General features: G+C 36.9%; 8 non-coding genes across 8 annotated transcripts; all 8 read left to right on the top strand.

Annotated features, from left to right (window-relative positions):
- Positions 1 to 677: 677 nt before the first annotated feature.
- On the top strand, positions 678 to 751 carry TRNAN-GUU (transfer RNA asparagine (anticodon GUU)). The gene has a single exon. It is a non-coding gene; the product is annotated as a tRNA-Asn (tRNA).
- Positions 752 to 4,179: 3,428 nt separating this feature from the next.
- Positions 4,180 to 4,253, top strand: TRNAN-GUU (transfer RNA asparagine (anticodon GUU)). Its single transcript has one exon. It is a non-coding gene; the product is annotated as a tRNA-Asn (tRNA).
- A 2,261-nt stretch (positions 4,254 to 6,514) lies between these two features.
- Positions 6,515 to 6,588, top strand: TRNAN-GUU (transfer RNA asparagine (anticodon GUU)). Its single transcript has one exon. It is a non-coding gene; the product is annotated as a tRNA-Asn (tRNA).
- Positions 6,589 to 8,849: 2,261 nt separating this feature from the next.
- TRNAN-GUU (transfer RNA asparagine (anticodon GUU)) lies at positions 8,850 to 8,923 on the top strand. The gene has a single exon. It is a non-coding gene; the product is annotated as a tRNA-Asn (tRNA).
- Positions 8,924 to 11,184: 2,261 nt separating this feature from the next.
- Positions 11,185 to 11,258, top strand: TRNAN-GUU (transfer RNA asparagine (anticodon GUU)). The gene has a single exon. It is a non-coding gene; the product is annotated as a tRNA-Asn (tRNA).
- A 2,254-nt stretch (positions 11,259 to 13,512) lies between these two features.
- TRNAN-GUU (transfer RNA asparagine (anticodon GUU)) lies at positions 13,513 to 13,586 on the top strand. The gene has a single exon. It is a non-coding gene; the product is annotated as a tRNA-Asn (tRNA).
- Positions 13,587 to 15,846: 2,260 nt separating this feature from the next.
- TRNAN-GUU (transfer RNA asparagine (anticodon GUU)) lies at positions 15,847 to 15,920 on the top strand. Its single transcript has one exon. It is a non-coding gene; the product is annotated as a tRNA-Asn (tRNA).
- A 1,071-nt stretch (positions 15,921 to 16,991) lies between these two features.
- On the top strand, positions 16,992 to 17,065 carry TRNAN-GUU (transfer RNA asparagine (anticodon GUU)). The gene has a single exon. It is a non-coding gene; the product is annotated as a tRNA-Asn (tRNA).
- The last annotated feature ends 329 nt before the right edge of the window (positions 17,066 to 17,394 follow it).

Genomic DNA, 17,394 nt, shown 5'->3' with positions numbered 1-17,394 from the left:
ACCTCACTGCATCCTTGCTGCTTTCTCAAGTGGGAATCTGTTTAATGTGAAAACCAGGTGATATCTAATCAGCACACAGGTAAGAAGTTAAGAAAATCTTTCTTTAAGGGTGAAGATGTTTCTCACAAAATCGTTGCCCCAATGCATCATTGAAATTCAAGATGGAAAGATGATTTTGAAATATCAATTGTACATTTTGCATTGCTCTTCTGGTGACAAAGTAGCTTGTTTTTGTCAATTACCATTTCAGTAATAGGGTAAAGAAAATTAAGTGGATTTCTGAAAGAAAACAATGCTGTCAATATACTATTAAAACAAATTAAAATGTTAAAAGTTATTGTACTTTAAGTAAAAATAAAAGAGTCAAAATATCAATTCCAGTTTTGGAAGAATTTAATTAACAAAAAAATAAGTGCACATAGCAGAGGATGGTTTCGATCCACCGACCTCTGGGTTATGGGCCCAGCACGCTTCCGCTGCGCCACTCTGCTGCTCATGTAAGTGTCAGAGATCCTGAAGTACTCACTCATCATGTGAAAGTACCAATGTGTTTCTTCGTTTGTCAATGGAAGAAAAATCTTGCAAAACTCTCCAGATTATTGCCTTTTTAACATTTTTCTAGGAAACTTTCTAGATGAATGCTTTTTAGCCTTTGTCAGTACATGCTTTTGCAAGCTGTCTCTGTGGCGCAATCGGTTAGCGCATTCGGCTGTTGACCGAACGGTTGGTGGTTCAATCCCACCCGGGGACGTAATTGACCTTGTGATCAAATTTTGGTGATCTTTAAGTAGACAAGTCAAAATTTCAAACCACCTCTTATAGTGTAGGGTACCTGGCCTTCTCTGATGCAATCAGAGTCAGATTTGATTAAGTCATTTTATAAAAAACAGGAAGCACAATTTAGCATGGGGTTGCAGAGAAAAAAAATTATGCAGGCAGAGAAATCCAATTGAGTGATTAATCAGCTCTCCATTTTATGGCTTTATTTTTATGCTAACACATTTGCTCTCTGAAAAGTGTCCACAAAACCAAGTCTCTGATTAACACCTTTGTAGGAATGGTTTTTCACCTATTACTGATTAAAACTTGCTTCATTGGAAAGGCAGCAAGATGCCTCCTCATTACAATGTCCACTGAAATAATACAGGTTGACACCAGGAAACATAAACCTCACTGCATCCTTGCTGCTTTCTCAAGTGGGAATCTGTTTAATGTGAAAACCAGGTGATATCTAATCAGCACACAGGTAAGAAGTTAAGAAAATCTTTCTTTAAGGGTGAAGATGTTTCTCACAAAATCGTTGCCCCAATGCATCATTGAAATTCAAGATGGAAAGATGATTTTGAAATATCAATTGTACATTTTGCATTGCTCTTCTGGTGACAATGTAGCTTGTTTTTGTCAATTACCATTTCAGTAATAGGGTAAAGAAAATTAAGTGGATTTCTGAAAGAATACAATGCTGTCAATATACTATTAAAACAAATTAAAATGTTAAAAGTTATTGTACTTTAAGTAAAAATAAAAGAGTCAAAATATCAATTCCAGTTTTGGAAGAATTTAATTAACAAAAAAATAAGTGCACATATCAGAGGATGGTTTCGATCCACCGACCTCTGGGTTATGGGCCCAGCACGCTTCCGCTGCGCCACTCTGCTGCTCATGTAAGTGTCAGAGATCCTGAAGTACTCACTCATCATGTGAAAGTACCAATGTGTTTCTTCGTTGGTCAATGGAAGAAAAATCTTGCAAAACTCTCCAGATTATTGCCTTTTTAACCTTTTTCTAGGAAACTTTCTAGATGAATGCTTTTTAGCCTTTGTCAGTACACGCTTTTGCAAGCTGTCTCTGTGGCGCAATCGGTTAGCGCATTCGGCTGTTACCCAAAAGGTTGGTGGTTCAATCCCACCCGGGGACGTAATTGACCTTGTGATCAAATTTTGGTGATCTTTAAGTAGACAAGTCAAAATTTCAAACCACCTCTTATAGTGTAGGGTACCTGGCCTTCTCTGATGCAATCAGAGTCAGATTTGATTAAGTCATTTTATAAAAAACAGGAAGCACAATTTAGCATGGGGTTGCAGAGAAAAAAAATTATGCAGGCAGAGAAATCCAATTGAGTGATTAATCAGCTCTCCATTTTATGGCTTTATTTTTATGCTAACACATTTGCTCTCTGAAAAGTGTCCACAAAGCCAAGTCTCTGATTAACACCTTTGTAGGAATGGTTTTTCACCTATTACTGATTAAAACTTGCTTCATTGGAAAGGCAGCAAGATGCATCCTCATTACAATGTCCACTGAAATAATACAGGTTGACACCAGGAAACATAAACCTCACTGCATCCTTGCTGCTTTCTCAAGTGGGAATCTGTTTAATGTGAAAACCAGGTGATATCTAATCAGCACACAGGTAAGAAGTTAAGAAAATCTTTCTTTAAGGGTGAAGATGTTTCTCACAAAATCGTTGCCCCAATGCATCATTGAAATTCAAGATGGAAAGATGATTTTGAAATATCAATTGTACATTTTGCATTGCTCTTCTGGTGACAATGTAGCTTGTTTTTATCAATTACCATTTCAGTAATAGGGTACAGAAAATTAAGTGGATTTCTGAAAGAAAACAATGCTGTCAATATACTATTAAAACAAATTAAAATGTTAAAAGTTATTGTACTTTAAGTAAAAATAAAAGAGTCAAAATATCAATTCCAGTTTTGGAAGAATTTAATTAACAAAAAAATAAGTGCACATAGCAGAGGATGGTTTCGATCCACCGACCTCTGGGTTATGGGCCCAGCACGCTTCCGCTGCGCCACTCTGCTGCTCATGTAAGTGTCAGAGATCCTGAAGTACTCACTCATCATGTGAAAGTACCAATGTGTTTCTTCGTTGGTCAATGGAAGAAAAATCTTGCAAAACTCTCCAGATTATTGCCTTTCTAACGTTTTTCTAGGAAACTTTCTAGATGAATGCTTTTTAGCCTTTGTCAGTACATGCTTTTGCAAGCTGTCTCTGTGGCGCAATCGGCTAGCGCATTTGGCTGTTAACCGAAAGGTTGGTGGTTCAATCCCACCCGGGGACGTAATTGACCTTGTGATCAAATTTTGGTGATCTTTAAGTAGACAAGTCAAAATTTCAAACCACCTCTTATAGTGTAGGGTACCTGGCCTTCTCTGATGCAATTAGAGTCAGATTTGATTAAGTCATTTTATAAAAAACAGGAAGCACAATTTAGCATGGGGTTGCAGAGAAAAAAAATTATGCAGGCAGAGAAATCCAATTGAGTGATTAATCAGCTCTCCATTTTATGGCTTTAATTTTATGCTAACACATTTGCTCTCTGAAAAGTGTCCATAAAGCCAAGTCTCTGATTAACGCCTTTGTAGGAATGGTTTTTCACCTATTACTGATTAAAACTTGCTTCATTGGAAAGGCAGCAAGATGCATCCTCATTACAATGTCCACTGAAATAATACAGGTTGACACCAGGAAACATAAACCTCACTGCATCCTTGCTGCTTTCTCAAGTGGGAATCTGTTTAATGTGAAAACCAGGTGATATCTAATCAGCACACAGGTAAGAAGTTAAGAAAATCTTTCTTTAAGGGTGAAGATGTTTCTCACAAAATCGTTGCCCCAATGCATCATTGAAATTCAAGATGGAAAGATGATTTTGAAATATCAATTGTACATTTTGCATTGCTCTTCTGGTGACAATGTAGCTTGTTTTTGTCAATTACCATTTCAGTAATAGGGTAAAGAAAATTAAGTTGATTTCTGAAAGAATACAATGCTGTCAATATACTATTAAAACAAATTAAAATGTTAAAAGTTATTGTACTTTAAGTAAAAATAAAAGAGTCAAAATATCAATTCCAGTTTTGGAAGAATTTAATTAACAAAAAAAATAAGTGCACATAGCAGAGGATGGTTTCGATCCACCGACCTCTGGGTTATGGGCCCAGCACGCTTCCGCTGCGCCACTCTGCTGCTCATGTAAGTGTCAGAGATCCTGAAGTACTCACTCATCATGTGAAAGTACCAATGTGTTTCTTCGTTGGTCAATGGAAGAAAAATCTTGCAAAACTCTCCAGATTATTGCCTTTTTAACCTTTTTCTAGGAAACTTTCTAGATGAATGCTTTTTAGCCTTTGTCAGTACATGCTTTTGCAAGCTGTCTCTGTGGCGCAATCAGTTAGCGCATTCGGCTGTTAACCGAAAGGTTGGTGGTTCAATCCCACCCGGGGACGTAATTGACCTTGTGATCAAATTTTGGTGATCTTTAAGTAGACAAGTCAAAATTTCAAACCACCTCTTATAGTGTAGGGTACCTGGCCTTCTCTGATGCAATCAGAGTCAGATTTGATTAAGTCATTTTATAAAAAACAGGAAGCACAATTTAGCATGGGGTTGCAGAGAAAAAAAATTATGCAGGCAGAGAAATCCAATTGAGTGATTAATCAGCTCTCCATTTTATGGCTTTATTTTTATGCTAACACATTTGCTCTCTGAAAAGTGTCCACAAAGCCAAGTCTCTGATTAACACCTTTGTAGGAATGGTTTTTCACCTATTACTGATTAAAACTTGCTTCATTGGAAAGGCAGCAAGATGCATCCTCATTACAATGTCCACTGAAATAATACAGGTTGACACCAGGAAACATAAACCTCACTGCATCCTTGCTGCTTTCACAAGTGGGAATCTGTTTAATGTGAAAACCAGGTGATATCTAATCAGCACACAGGTAAGAAGTTAAGAAAATCTTTCTTTAAGGGTGAAGATGTTTCTCACAAAATCGTTGCCCCAATGCATCATTGAAATTCAAGATGGAAAGATGATTTTGAAATATCAATTGTACATTTTGCATTGCTCTTCTGGTGACAATGTAGCTTGTTTTTATCAATAACCATTTCAGTAATAGGGTACAGAAAATTAAGTGGATTTCTGAAAGAAAACAATGCTGTCAATATACTATTAAAACAAATTAAAATGTTAAAAGTTATTGTACTTTAAGTAAAAATAAAAGAGTCAAAATATCAATTCCAGTTTTGGAAGAATTTAATTAACAAAAAAATAAGTGCACATAGCAGAGGATGGTTTCGATCCACCGACCTCTGGGTTATGGGCCCAGCACGCTTCCGCTGCGCCACTCTGCTGCTCATGTAAGTGTCAGAGATCCTGAAGTACTCACTCATCATGTGAAAGTACCAATGTGTTTCTTCGTTGGTCAATGGAAGAAAAATCTTGCAAAACTCTCCAGATTATTGCCTTTTTAACCTTTTTCTAGGAAACTTTCTAGATGAATGCTTTTTAGCCTTTGTCAGTACATGCTTTTGCAAGCTGTCTCTGTGGCGCAATCGGCTAGCGCATTTGGCTGTTAACCGAAAGGTTGGTGGTTCAATCCCACCCGGGGACGTAATTGACCTTGTGATCAAATTTTGGTGATCTTTAAGTAGACAAGTCAAAATTTCAAACCACCTCTTATAGTGTAGGGTACCTGGCCTTCTCTGATGCAATCAGAGTCAGATTTGATTAAGTCATTTTATAAAAAACAGGAAGCACAATTTAGCATGGGGTTGCAGAGAAAAAAAATTATGCAGGCAGAGAAATCCAATTGAGTGATTAATCAGCTCTCCATTTTATGGCTTTATTTTTATGCTAACACATTTGCTCTCTGAAAAGTGTCCATAAAGCCAAGTCTCTGATTAACGCCTTTGTAGGAATGGTTTTTCACCTATTACTGATTAAAACTTGCTTCATTGGAAAGGCAGCAAGATGCATCCTCATTACAATGTCCACTGAAATAATACAGGTTGACACCAGGAAACATAAACCTCACTGCATCCTTGCTGCTTTCTCAAGTGGGAATCTGTTTAATGTGAAAACCAGGTGATATCTAATCAGCACACAGGTAAGAAGTTAAGAAAATCTTTCTTTAAGGGTGAAGATGTTTCTCACAAAATCGTTGCCCCAATGCATCATTGAAATTCAAGATGGAAAGATGATTTTGAAATATCAATTGTACATTTTGCATTGCTCTTCTGGTGACAATGTAGCTTGTTTTTGTCAATTACCATTTCAGTAATAGGGTAAAGAAAATTAAGTTGATTTCTGAAAGAATACAATGCTGTCAATATACTATTAAAACAAATTAAAATGTTAAAAGTTATTGTACTTTAAGTAAAAATAAAAGAGTCAAAATATCAATTCCAGTTTTGGAAGAATTTAATTAACAAAAAAAATAAGTGCACATAGCAGAGGATGGTTTCGATCCACCGACCTCTGGGTTATGGGCCCAGCACGCTTCCGCTGCGCCACTCTGCTGCTCATGTAAGTGTCAGAGATCCTGAAGTACTCACTCATCATGTGAAAGTACCAATGTGTTTCTTCGTTGGTCAATGGAAGAAAAATCTTGCAAAACTCTCCAGATTATTGCCTTTTTAACCTTTTTCTAGGAAACTTTCTAGATGAATGCTTTTTAGCCTTTGTCAGTACATGCTTTTGCAAGCTGTCTCTGTGGCGCAATCAGTTAGCGCATTCGGCTGTTAACCGAAAGGTTGGTGGTTCAATCCCACCCGGGGACGTAATTGACCTTGTGATCAAATTTTGGTGATCTTTAAGTAGACAAGTCAAAATTTCAAACCACCTCTTATAGTGTAGGGTACCTGGCCTTCTCTGATGCAATCAGAGTCAGATTTGATTAAGTCATTTTATAAAAAACAGGAAGCACAATTTAGCATGGGGTTGCAGAGAAAAAAAATTATGCAGGCAGAGAAATCCAATTGAGTGATTAATCAGCTCTCCATTTTATGGCTTTATTTTTATGCTAACACATTTGCTCTCTGAAAAGTGTCCACAAAGCCAAGTCTCTGATTAACACCTTTGTAGGAATGGTTTTTCACCTATTACTGATTAAAACTTGCTTCATTGGAAAGGCAGCAAGATGCATCCTCATTACAATGTCCACTGAAATAATACAGGTTGACACCAGGAAACATAAACCTCACTGCATCCTTGCTGCTTTCTCAAGTGGGAATCTGTTTAATGTGAAAACCAGGTGATATCTAATCAGCACACAGGTAAGAAGTTAAGAAAATCTTTCTTTAAGGGTGAAGATGTTTCTCACAAAATCGTTGCCCCAATGCATCATTGAAATTCAAGATGGAAAGATGATTTTGAAATATCAATTGTACATTTTGCATTGCTCTTCTGGTGACAATGTAGCTTGTTTTTATCAATTACCATTTCAGTAATAGGGTACAGAAAATTAAGTGGATTTCTGAAAGAAAACAATGCTGTCAATATACTATTAAAACAAATTAAAATGTTAAAAGTTATTGTACTTTAAGTAAAAATAAAAGAGTCAAAATATCAATTCCAGTTTTGGAAGAATTTAATTAACAAAAAAATAAGTGCACATAGCAGAGGATGGTTTCGATCCACCGACCTCTGGGTTATGGGCCCAGCACGCTTCCGCTGCGCCACTCTGCTGCTCATGTAAGTGTCAGAGATCCTGAAGTACTCACTCATCATGTGAAAGTACCAATGTGTTTCTTCGTTGGTCAATGGAAGAAAAATCTTGCAAAACTCTCCAGATTATTGCCTTTTTAACCTTTTTCTAGGAAACTTTCTAGATGAATGCTTTTTAGCCTTTGTCAGTACATGCTTTTGCAAGCTGTCTCTGTGGCGCAATCGGCTAGCGCATTTGGCTGTTAACCGAAAGGTTGGTGGTTCAATCCCACCCGGGGACGTAATTGACCTTGTGATCAAATTTTGGTGATCTTTAAGTAGACAAGTCAAAATTTCAAACCACCTCTTATAGTGTAGGGTACCTGGCCTTCTCTGATGCAATCAGAGTCAGATTTGATTAAGTCATTTTATAAAAAACAGGAAGCACAATTTAGCATGGGGTTGCAGAGAAAAAAAATTATGCAGGCAGAGAAATCCAATTGAGTGATTAATCAGCTCTCCATTTTATGGCTTTATTTTTATGCTAACACATTTGCTCTCTGAAAAGTGTCCATAAAGCCAAGTCTCTGATTAACGCCTTTGTAGGAATGGTTTTTCACCTATTACTGATTAAAACTTGCTTCATTGGAAAGGCAGCAAGATGCATCCTCATTACAATGTCCACTGAAATAATACAGGTTGACACCAGGAAACATAAACCTCACTGCATCCTTGCTGCTTTCTCAAGTGGGAATCTGTTTAATGTGAAAACCAGGTGATATCTAATCAGCACACAGGTAAGAAGTTAAGAAAATCTTTCTTTAAGGGTGAAGATGTTTCTCACAAAATCGTTGCCCCAATGCATCATTGAAATTCAAGATGGAAAGATGATTTTGAAATATCAATTGTACATTTTGCATTGCTCTTCTGGTGACAATGTAGCTTGTTTTTGTCAATTACCATTTCAGTAATAGGGTAAAGAAAATTAAGTTGATTTCTGAAAGAATACAATGCTGTCAATATACTATTAAAACAAATTAAAATGTTAAAAGTTATTGTACTTTAAGTAAAAATAAAAGAGTCAAAATATCAATTCCAGTTTTGGAAGAATTTAATTAACAAAAAAAATAAGTGCACATAGCAGAGGATGGTTTCGATTCACCGACCTCTGGGTTATGGGCCCAGCACGCTTCCGCTGCGCCACTCTGCTGCTCATGTAAGTGTCAGAGATCCTGAAGTACTCACTCATCATGTGAAAGTACCAATGTGTTTCTTCGTTGGTCAATGGAAGAAAAATCTTGCAAAACTCTCCAGATTATTGCCTTTTTAACCTTTTTCTAGGAAACTTTCTAGATGAATGCTTTTTAGCCTTTGTCAGTACATGCTTTTGCAAGCTGTCTCTGTGGCGCAATCAGTTAGCGCATTCGGCTGTTAACCGAAAGGTTGGTGGTTCAATCCCACCCGGGGACGTAATTGACCTTGTGATCAAATTTTGGTGATCTTTAAGTAGGCAAGTCAAAATTTCAAACCACCTCTTATAGTGTAGGGTACCTGGCCTTCTCTGATGCAATCAGAGTCAGATTTGATTAAGTCATTTTATAAAAAACAGGAAGCACAATTTAGCATGGGGTTGCAGAGAAAAAAAATTATGCAGGCAGAGAAATCCAATTGAGTGATTAATCAGCTCTCCATTTTATGGCTTTATTTTTATGCTAACACATTTGCTCTCTGAAAAGTGTCCACAAAGCCAAGTCTCTGATTAACACCTTTGTAGGAATGGTTTTTCACCTATTACTGATTAAAACTTGCTTCATTGGAAAGGCAGCAAGATGCATCCTCATTACAATGTCCACTGAAATAATACAGGTTGACACCAGGAAACATAAACCTCACTGCATCCTTGCTGCTTTCTCAAGTGGGAATCTGTTTAATGTGAAAACCAGGTGATATCTAATCAGCACACAGGTAAGAAGTTAAGAAAATCTTTCTTTAAGGGTGAAGATGTTTCTCACAAAATCGTTGCCCCAATGCATCATTGAAATTCAAGATGGAAAGATGATTTTGAAATATCAATTGTACATTTTGCATTGCTCTTCTGGTGACAATGTAGCTTGTTTTTATCAATTACCATTTCAGTAATAGGGTACAGAAAATTAAGTGGATTTCTGAAAGAAAACAATGCTGTCAATATACTATTAAAACAAATTAAAATGTTAAAAGTTATTGTACTTTAAGTAAAAATAAAAGAGTCAAAATATCAATTCCAGTTTTGGAAGAATTTAATTAACAAAAAAATAAGTGCACATAGCAGAGGATGGTTTCGATCCACCGACCTCTGGGTTATGGGCCCGGCACGCTTCCGCTGCGCCACTCTGCTGCTCATGTAAGTGTCAGAGATCCTGAAGTACTCACTCATCATGTGAAAGTACCAATGTGTTTCTTCGTTGGTCAATGGAAGAAAAATCTTGCAAAGCTCTCCAGATTATTGCCTTTTTAAACTTTTTCTAGGAAACTTTCTAGATGAATGCTTTTTAGCCTTTGTCAGTACATGCTTTTGCAAGCTGTCTCTGTGGCGCAATCGGCTAGCGCATTTGGCTGTTAACCGAAAGGTTGGTGGTTCAATCCCACCCGGGGACGTAATTGACCTTGTGATCAAATTTTGGTGATCTTTAAGTAGACAAGTCAAAATTTCAAACCACCTCTTATAGTGTAGGGTACCTGGCCTTCTCTGATGCAATCAGAGTCAGATTTGATTAAGTCATTTTATAAAAAACAGGAAGCACAATTTAGCATGGGGTTGCAGAGAAAAAAAATTATGCAGGCAGAGAAATCCAATTGAGTGATTAATCAGCTCTCCATTTTATGGCTTTATTTTTATGCTAACACATTTGCTCTCTGAAAAGTGTCCATAAAGCCAAGTCTCTGATTAACGCCTTTGTAGGAATGGTTTTTCACCTATTACTGATTAAAACTTGCTTCATTGGAAAGGCAGCAAGATGCATCCTCATTACAATGTCCACTGAAATAATACAGGTTGACACCAGGAAACATAAACCTCACTGCATCCTTGCTGCTTTCTCAAGTGGGAATCTGTTTAATGTGAAAACCAGGTGATATCTAATCAGCACACAGGTAAGAAGTTAAGAAAATCTTTCTTTAAGGGTGAAGATGTTTCTCACAAAATCGTTGCCCCAATGCATCATTGAAATTCAAGATGGAAAGATGATTTTGAAATATCAATTGTACATTTTGCATTGCTCTTCTGGTGACAATGTAGCTTGTTTTTGTCAATTACCATTTCAGTAATAGGGTAAAGAAAATTAAGTTGATTTCTGAAAGAATACAATGCTGTCAATATACTATTAAAACAAATTAAAATGTTAAAAGTTATTGTACTTTAAGTAAAAATAAAAGAGTCAAAATATCAATTCCAGTTTTGGAAGAATTTAATTAACAAAAAAAATAAGTGCACATAGCAGAGGATGGTTTCGATCCACCGACCTCTGGGTTATGGGCCCAGCACGCTTCCGCTGCGCCACTCTGCTGCTCATGTAAGTGTCAGAGATCCTGAAGTACTCACTCATCATGTGAAAGTACCAATGTGTTTCTTCGTTGGTCAATGGAAGAAAAATCTTGCAAAACTCTCCTGATTATTGCCTTTTTAACCTTTTTCTAGGAAACTTTCTAGATGAATGCTTTTTAGCCTTTGTCAGTACATGCTTTTGCAAGCTGTCTCTGTGGCGCAATCAGTTAGCGCATTCGGCTGTTAACCGAAAGGTTGGTGGTTCAATCCCACCCGGGGACGTAATTGACCTTGTGATCAAATTTTGGTGATCTTTAAGTAGACAAGTCAAAATTTCAAACCACCTCTTATAGTGTAGGGTACCTGGCCTTCTCTGATGCAGTCAGATTTGATTAAGTCATTTTATAAAAAACAGGAAGCACAATTTAGCATGGGGTTGCAGAGAAAAAAAATTATGCAGGCAGAGAAATCCAATTGAGTGATTAATCAGCTCTCCATTTTATGGCTTTATTTTTATGCTAACACATTTGCTCTCTGAAAAGTGTCCACAAAGCCAAGTCTCTGATTAACACCTTTGTAGGAATGGTTTTTCACCTATTACTGATTAAAACTTGCTTCATTGGAAAGGCAGCAAGATGCATCCTCATTACAATGTCCACTGAAATAATACAGGTTGACACCAGGAAACATAAACCTCACTGCATCCTTGCTGCTTTCTCAAATGGGAATCTGTTTAATGTGAAAACCAGGTGATATCTAATCAGCACACAGGTAAGAAGTTAAGAAAATCTTTCTTTAAGGGTGAAGATGTTTCTCACAAAATCGTTGCCCCAATGCATCATTGAAATTCAAGATGGAAAGATGATTTTGAAATATCAATTGTACATTTTGCATTGCTCTTCTGGTGACAATGTAGCTTGTTTTTGTCAATTACCATTTCAGTAATAGGGTAAAGAAAATTAAGTGGATTTCTGAAAGAAAACAATGCTGTCAATATACTATTAAAACAAATTAAAATGTTGAAAGTTATTGTACTTTAAGTAAAAATAAAAGAGTCAAAATATCAATTCCAGTTTTTGAAGAATTTAATTAACAAAAAAATAAGTGCACATAGCAGAGGATGGTTTCGATCCACCGACCTCTGGGTTATGGGCCCAGCACGCTTCCGCTGCGCCACTCTGCTGCTCATGTAAATGTCAGAGATCATGAAGTACTCACTCATCATTTGAAAGTACCAATGTGTTTCTTCGTTGGTCAATGGAAGAAAAATCTTGCAAAACTCTCCAGATTATTGCCTTTTTAACCTTTTTCTAGGAAACTTTCTAGATGAATGCTTTTTAGCCTTTGTCAGTACATGCTTTTGCAAGCTGTCTCTGTGGCGAAATCAGTTAGCGCATTCGGCTGTTAACCGAAAGGTTGGTGGTTCAATCCCACCCGGGGACGTAATTGACCTTGTGATCAAATTTTGGTGATCTTTAAGTAGACAAGTCAAAATTTCAAACCACCTCTTATAGTGTAGGGTACCTGGCCTTCTCTGATGCAATCAGAGTCAGATTTGATTAAGTCATTTTATAAAAAACAGGAAGCACAATTTAGCATGGGGTTGCAGAGAAAAAAAATTATGCAGGCAGAGAAATCCAATTGAGTGATTAATCAGCTCTCCATTTTATGGCTTTATTTTTATGCTAACACATTTGCTCTCTGAAAAGTGTCCACAAAGCCAAGTCTCTAATTAACACCTTTGTAGGAATGGTTTTTCACCTATTACTGATTAAAACTTGCTTCATTGGAAAGGCAGCAAGATGCATCCTCATTACAATGTCCACTGAAATAATACAGGTTGACACCAGGAAACATAAACCTCACTGCATCCTTGCTGCTTTCTCAAGTGGGAATCTGTTTAATGTGAAAACCAGGTGATATCTAATCAGCACACAGGTAAGAAGTTAAGAAAATCTTTCTTTAAGGGTGAAGATGTTTCTCACAAAATCGTTGCCCCAATGCATCATTGAAATTCAAGATGGAAAGATGATTTTGAAATATCAATTGTACATTTTGCATTGCTCTTCTGGTGACAATGTAGCTTGTTTTTGTCAATTACCATTTCAGTAATAGGGTAAAGAAAATTAAGTGGATTTCTGAAAGAAAACAATGCTGTCAATATACTATTAAAACAAATTAAAATGTTAAAAGTTATTGTACTTTAAGTAAAAATAAAAGAGTCAAAATATCAATTCCAGTTTTGGAAGAATTTAATTAACAAAAAAATAAGTGCACACAGCAGAGGATGGTTTCGATCCACCAACCTCTGAGTTATGGGGCCAGCACGCTTCCGCTGCGCCACTCTGCTGCTCATGTTAGTGTCAGAGATCCTGAAGTTCTCACTCATCATGTGAAAGTACCAATGTGTTTCTTCGTTGGTCAATGGAAGAAAAATCTTGCAAAACTCTCCAGATTATTGCCTTTTTAACCTTTTTCTAGGAAACTTTCTAGATGAATGCTTTTTAGCCTTTGTCAGTACATGCTTTTGCAAGCTGTCTCTGTGGCGCAATCAGTTAGCGCATTCGGCTGTTAACCGAAAGGTTGGTGGTTCAATCCCACCCGGGGACGTAATTGACCTTGTGATCAAATTTTGGTGATCTTTAAGTAGACAAGTCAAAATTTCAAACCACCTCTTATAGTGTAGGGTACCTGGCCTTCTCTGATGCAATCAGAGTCAGATTTGATTAAGTCATTTTATAAAAAACAGGAAGCACAATTTAGCATGGGGTTGCAGAGAAAAAAAATTATGCAGGCAGAGAAATCCAATTGAGTGATTAATCAGCTCTCCATTTTATGGCTTTATTTTTATGCTAACACATTTGCTCTCTGAAAAGTGTCCACAAAGCCAAGTCTCTAATTAACACCTTTGTAGGAATGGTTTTTCACCTATTACTAATTAAAACTTGCTTCATTGGAAAGGCAGCAAGATGCATCCTCATTTCAATGTCCACTGAAATAATACAGGTTGACACCAGGAAACATAAACCTCACTGCATCCTTGCTGCTTTCTCAAGTGGGAATCTGTTTAATGTGAAAACCAGGTGATATCTAATCAGCACACAGGTAAGAAGTTAAGAAAATCTTTCTTTAAGGGTGAAGATGTTTCTCACAAAATCGTTGCCCCAATGCATCATTGAAATTCAAGATGGAAAGATGATTTTGAAATATCAATTGTACATTTTGCATTGCTCTTCTGGTGACAATGTAGCTTGTTTTTGTCAATTACCATTTCAGTAATAGGGTAAAGAAAATTAAGTGGATTTCTGAAAGAAAACAATGCTGTCAATATACTATTAAAACAAATTAAAATGTTAAAAGTTATTGTACTTTAAGTAAAAATAAAAGAGTCAAAATATCAATTCCAGTTTTGGAAGAATTTAATTAACAAAAAAATAAGTGCACATAGCAGAGGATGGTTTTGATCCACTGACCTCTGGGTTATGGGCCCAGCACGCTTCCGCTGCGCCACTCTGCTGCTCATGTAAGTGTCAGAGATCCTGAAGTACTCACTCATCATGTGAAAGTACCAATGTGTTTCTTCGTTGGTCAATGGAAGAAAAATCTTGCAAAACTCTCCAGATTATTGCCTTTTTAACCTTTTTCTAGGAAACTTTCTAGATGAATGCTTTTTAGCCTTTGTCAGTACATGCTTTTGCAAGCTGTCTCTGTGGCGCAATCGGTTAGCGCATTTGGATGTTAACCGAAAGGTTGGTGGTTCAATCCCACTCGGGGACATAATTGACCTTGTGATCAAATTTTGGTGATCTTTAAGTAGACAAGTCAAAATTTCAAACCACCTCTTATAGTGTAGGGTACCTGGCCTTCTCTGATGCAATCAGAGTCAGATTTGATTAAGTCATTTTATAAAAAACAGGAAGCACAATTTAGCATGGGGTTGAGGAGAAAAAAAATTATGCAGGCAGAGAAATCCAATTGAGTGATTAATCAGCTCTCCATTTTATGGCTTTATTTTTATGCTAACACATTTGCTCTCTGAAAAGTGTCCACAAAGCCAAGTCTCTGATTAACACCTTTGTAGGAATGGTTTTTCACCTATTACTGATTAAAACTTGCTTCATTGGAAAGGCAGCAAGATGCATCCTCATTACAATGTCCACTGAAATAATACAGGTTGACACCAGGAAATATAAACCTCACTGCATCCTTGCTGCTTTCTCACGTGGGAATCTGTTTAATGTGAAAACCAGGTGATATCTAATCAGCACACAGGTAAGAAGTTAAGAAAATATTTCTTTAAGGGTGAAGATGTTTCTCACAAAATCGTTGCCCCAATGCATCATTGAAATTCAAGATGGAAAGATGATTTTGAAATATCAATTGTACATTTTGCATTGCTCTTCTGGTGACAATGTAGCTTGTTTTTGTCAATTACCATTTCAGTAATAGGGTAAAGAAAATTAAGTGGATTTCTGAAAGAAAACAATGCTGTCAATATACTATTAAAACAAATTAAAATGTTAAAAGTTATTGTACTTTAAGTAAAAATAAAAGAGTCAAAATATCAATTCCAGTTTTGGAAGAATTTAATTAACAAAAAAATAAGTGCACATAGCAGAGGATGGTTTCGATCCACCGACCTCTGGGTTATGGGCCCAGCACGCTTCCGCTGCGCCACTCTGCTGCTCATGTAAGTGTCAGAGATCCTGAAGTACTCACTCATCATGTGAAAGTACCAATGTGTTTCTTCGTTGGTCAATGGAAGAAAAATCTTGCAAAACTCTCCAGATTATTGCCTTTTTAACCTTTTTCTAGGAAACTTTCTAGATGAATGCTTTTTAGCCTTTGTCAGTACATGCTTTTGCAAGCTGTCTCTGTGGCGCAATCGGTTAGCGCATTCGGCTGTTAACCGAAAGGTTGGTGGTTCAATCCCACCCGGGGACGTAATTGACCTTGTGATCAAATTTTGGTGATCTTTAAGTAGACAAGTCAAAATTTCAAACCACCTCTTATAGTGTAGGGTACCTGGCCTTCTCTGATGCAATCAGAGTCAGATTTGATTAAGTCATTTTATAAAAAACAGGAAGCACAATTTAGCATGGGGTTGCAGAGAAAAAAAATTGAGTGATTAATCAGCTCTCCATTTTATGGCTTTATTTTTATGCTAACACATTTGCTCTCTGAAAAGTGTCCACAAAGCCAAGTCTCTGATTAACACCTTTGTAGGAATGGTTTTTCACCTATTACTGATTAAAACTTGCTTCATTGGAAAGGCAGCAAGATGCATCCTCATTACAATGTCCACTGAAATAATACAGGTTGACACCAGGAAACATAAACCTCACTGCATCCTTGCTGCTTTCTCAAGTGGGAATCTGTTTAATGTGAAAACCAGGTGATATCTAATCAGCACACAGGTAAGAAGTTAAGAAAATCTTTCTTTAAGGGTGAAGATGTTTCTCACAAAATCGTTGCCCCAATGCATCATTGAAATTCAAGATGGAAAGATGATTTTGAAATATCAATTGTACATTTTGCATTGCTCTTCTGGTGACAATGTAGCTTGTTTTTGTCAATTACCATTTCAGTAATAGGGTAAAGAAAATTAAGTGGATTTCTGAAAGAAAACAATGCTGTCAATATACTATTAAAACAAATTAAAATGTTAAAAGTTATTGTACTTTAAGTAAAAATAAAAGAGTCAAAATATCAATTCCAGTTTTGGAAGAATTTAATTAACAAAAAAATAAGTGCACCTAGCAGAGGATGGTTTCGATCCACCGACCTCTGGGTTATGGGCCCAGCACGCTTCCGCTGCGCCACTCTGCTGCTCATGTAAGTGTCAGAGATCCTGAAGTACTCACTCATCATGTGAAAGTACCAATGTGTTTCTTCGTTGGTCAATGGAAGAAAAATCTTGCAAAACTCTCCAGATTATTGCCTTTTTAACCTTTTTCTAGGAAACTTTCTAGATGAATGCTTTTTAGCCTTTGTCAGTACATGCTTTTGCAAGCTGTCTCTGTGGCGCAATCGGTTAGCGCATTCGGCTGTTAACCGAAAGGTTGGTGGTTCAATCCCACCCGGGGACGTAATTGACCTTGTGATCAAATTTTGGTGATCTTTAAGTAGACAAGTCAAAATTTCAAACCACCTCTTATAGTGTAGGGTACCTGGCCTTCTCTGATGCAATCAGAGTCAGATTTGATTAAGTCATTTTATAAAAAACAGGAAGCACAATTTAGCATGGGGTTGCAGAGAAAAAAAATTATGCAGGCAGAGAAATCCAATTGAGTGATTAATCAGCTCTCCATTTTATGGCTTTATTTTTATGCTAACACATTTGCTCTCTGAAAAGTGTCCACAAAGCCAAGTCTCTGATTAACACCTTTGTAGGAATGGTTTTTCACCTATTACTGAT

The sequence above is a fragment of the Pseudophryne corroboree genome, chromosome 4, assembly GCF_028390025.1.
Source record: "Pseudophryne corroboree isolate aPseCor3 chromosome 4, aPseCor3.hap2, whole genome shotgun sequence".
In the NCBI taxonomy this organism is placed as follows: Eukaryota; Metazoa; Chordata; class Amphibia; order Anura; family Myobatrachidae; genus Pseudophryne; species Pseudophryne corroboree.
This window is presented reverse-complemented; position numbering and strand designations above follow the sequence as displayed.